Here is a 3472-nt window from a genome sequence, read left to right on the forward strand (position 1 = left end):
TGCGTGTGCTGTACATTTTTTTTTTGTTTTTTTCTTTATTTAAGTATTATTTTTTATATGTAAGTACATATTTTTTCTTTCTTTGTTCATTGATTTCCACACGCCAGTTATGAGCTTGACTTTTTGTGAATGAATGAAACCGAAACTGAATTAAAGAAAAACGACTGTATATACATATGTATGTGAAAAGCTGTAGTAGGTAAAACAACAACAACAAACAAACAGCGTACTTAAGTACCTGCAATAAATGTAAAATAAGTATAATACGCCTTTGACTTCAGCGCTTACTTAAGCCTCACTAATGTCAACATCAGCTGATTGTTACTAACTGTGCTCGTAGTAGCTGTCATCAGCAGCTGTTCAAGCCTTATTTAAGCTGACAATTTAGCGCGCTGCTTACGGCTTATGTCTTGTCTTATTACTAATGCAATGTAATTTATATGTGTGCATGTGCATTTTAGGCATGTAGTTGTTGTTGCTAGCGCTTAAGCAACTTAAGCATAACTAAGTACTTTAAAATTGTGGTCATTTATTTTGGAGCAATTTTTCATTTTTTAAGACAAGCATGACTGTGTAACAAATGGCAGCTGAGGTGTGGTGTGTTCGGTATTCTGGTGAGGCTGTTTGGGCATCACAGTTGCGATTTTTATTGGCGTTACGTGTGATTTGTTATGCTTACAATAATAACTGACGGTATGACACATCTCATAAGTGTAACGGAGTAAATGTGTGTGTGTATGTGTGAGGGATTATTAGAGCAAAGTAAACGGAATCTGCGCGTGGAAATAGCAATGCTTTGAAGTGATTAAAATGAAACGTGATTTTTACCTTGAACGATTTCTAATTGTACTTGTAATTACGTACATACATATGTATATACATACACATGAGATTTCGTCGAAAGTGATTGCCCGAAAAAATACCAAATTAATTGAATGCCAAAATATTCGGAAATAAGTACTCGTAATTGTTGCGGTAGATTTAAATTTAATTGCTTTCCTAAATTGGATTAATAGCCAACTGATTCGAATAGCTAAAAATTATAAAAAAAAACTATAAATTAACCGGAAGCGCTACTCAAGCAACAAATCACATCAACTTTTCAATTCGTAAGGCTTTAAATTAGATGACAATCACAAAATGTTTGCTCTCTTCTTTAAATAGTTTAACTCGCGTCACTTGTACATACATACGCGCTATTGAGTGAAATTAAGCGTATGAAAAAGTGAAAGTTCCATTTTAAATTAATTTGATGTGTTGCGTTTTATGTATGTTAAGTTGGTAGATCTATATGAAGAAAAAGGCTTCATACTAAAAAATATATATCGTCGATGTTTTTGAGAAACCGTCCATCGACCAGTTGCAAAGTCGCCAAAATCGCCGTTATGGCAAAACTGTGATTTGGTGTCCCTGAACTCCTAGCATAAATCCAAGTTTCAATGTTTATGCAATATTTATGAAAAAATCAGCAAACTTTCGTAAAAAAAAATTTCGAGCTATTTTATTAGACTTTTTAGAAAGATTTTGAGTTTGACCATTAAATTTTTGTATAGTATGTAAATTGCACGTTTAAAGTTTTCAAAGTAAACCTTTTCTAGTTTTTATTTTTAGATACATATATTAGGGAATTTTTATATTTTCTCATCCTAAGCTACCTCAGCTTGTTTTATTTTTATTTTTAGTACCAACATTTAATACTTTAGTAGAATAACAAACCAATAAAAAAATCTAGGAATATTTTGTGAGATATCGTAATTAAAAAATGTTACTAATATTTAAACAATTGAACTAAAAAAATAGAAATGAGAACATAAGCAGGTAACTCGAATATTTACTTTAACTAAAACATAAGTACGTGTTTACATATGTATATATGTATGTACATACGGTGGCGAAAATATAAATAGGTACGCGACATTTTAACAAGTTTGGACAATGTTTTTTTTAACTTATTGTTTACTATATTTTTAAGTATAGCTCACTGTTTTCCGAAAACAATGTATGTCAAAATTTTAAACTTCTATAAGATTTATACAAATTCAACGAATTTCAACAAATATTCAACCAAATTTAAAATTTTTATTCAAAATTAAAAAAAAGAAGTGGTTAAAAATACGGTGTATTTTTGGTAAGTTCTTTTGTTGGCGGTGTTACGCATTTTTTCCATACAAAGTGTATTTGACATTTTTTATATGGAGAAAAAAAATTGCTAAAAATCAATAGTAAGTCCTAGCTTCTTCAAACTTACACCTTGTTGGACTAAAATTTATTGGGTTATAAAACTGCATACTAAAAATGTTTCTAAGAGATCAAATTAAAAAGCTCGAAATTTTTATTTAAATTTGTCGAACCGTGTCGAGCGGGGTTTTTTTTTTTTAAACGATCTATACTTTAATAAAAAAAATAACAAACATGAAATAAACCAAAGAAAAATAGCCAAATCTTACTAAAATATCGCGTCCCTATTTACATTTTCGCCACGATATGTGTTTATGTACATTGAAAAAGCGAGCCGTAAGCTAAAGTAAGAGCTAGTATGTGCTAGTAGTTGTTAAAAATCCAATCAAATACGAACGTAAGTTAGTAATAAATCGCTCCGACGCGGCGCCTTAGCAATTTGTTTCTTTTGTAGAGGTTATAAATTTTACAATTGCCTCTCAACAAAAATTCAGACGGTGAGCATCGTTGTTGCAATATTTTTTTAACGCGTCTCAAATTCTGTCTATCACATAAATTTGTATACAATATTTTTTTAGTCAGCATTTAATATGCCGTTCGACCTACTTTTCTCTTCAATTTTGTCTCTACTTACATACAATATTTTTGTTTAGTTGTTTTTGCTTTATTAGCAGACCTCTTTTATTTTTAATTACAGCACATAAAAATCTATAGAAAGCGACTAAGCTAAAAATAAAAAAAAGAACCGCAATACCTTTCTATGCTTAAAACAAAAAAACAAAACAATAGCAAAGCAGAAACAATAAATTTGAATATGTATTTCCATTTGTTGTTGTACAAATCGGATTTTATCAATAAGAAGTGTGTTTTGTTGAGTGTTGATTGCTTTGATTATTGCTTGTTTTGCTTAGTAAGCGTAAAATTTCACCGATCAGTCACCAATCCTCGATAGTATAGTGGTTAGTATCCCCGCCTGTCACGCGGGAGACCGGGGTTCAATTCCCCGTCGGGGAGTGTTGTGCGCGGATGTGTAATTTTTTGATGCATTTTTTTTTTTTGATTAGATTGAAGTAGAATTAACTCACTTGTAAGTAATTTTATTTTTTATTTTTTAAAGAAAAAAAAACAAATGTGTTTTTTAATCGGCCAAGTTTTATTTGCCAAGTAGAGTACTGCATATCAACAACTTTTGTTTTTAATGTGAGCTTTTCACGACTCAACTAAATAAAATTATTTATTAGAAGCTCTTCGTATTTGTAGCTATTTATTTCAACTTAACTGAATTGAATTTAAT

At 30.4% G+C, this 3472-nt stretch overlaps 1 non-coding gene across 1 annotated transcript; it reads left to right on the top strand.

Moving 5' to 3' along the window:
• The first annotated feature begins 3120 nt into the window (after positions 1 to 3120).
• Positions 3121 to 3192, top strand: TRNAD-GUC (transfer RNA aspartic acid (anticodon GUC)). Its single transcript has one exon. It is a non-coding gene; the product is annotated as a tRNA-Asp (tRNA).
• Positions 3193 to 3472: the final 280 nt, after the last annotated feature.

This window comes from Rhagoletis zephyria, unplaced genomic scaffold, assembly GCF_001687245.7.
Source record: "Rhagoletis zephyria isolate East Lansing unplaced genomic scaffold, Rhagoletis_zephyria_1.1 Rzeph_scaffold_01458, whole genome shotgun sequence".
In the NCBI taxonomy this organism is placed as follows: Eukaryota; Metazoa; Arthropoda; class Insecta; order Diptera; family Tephritidae; genus Rhagoletis; species Rhagoletis zephyria.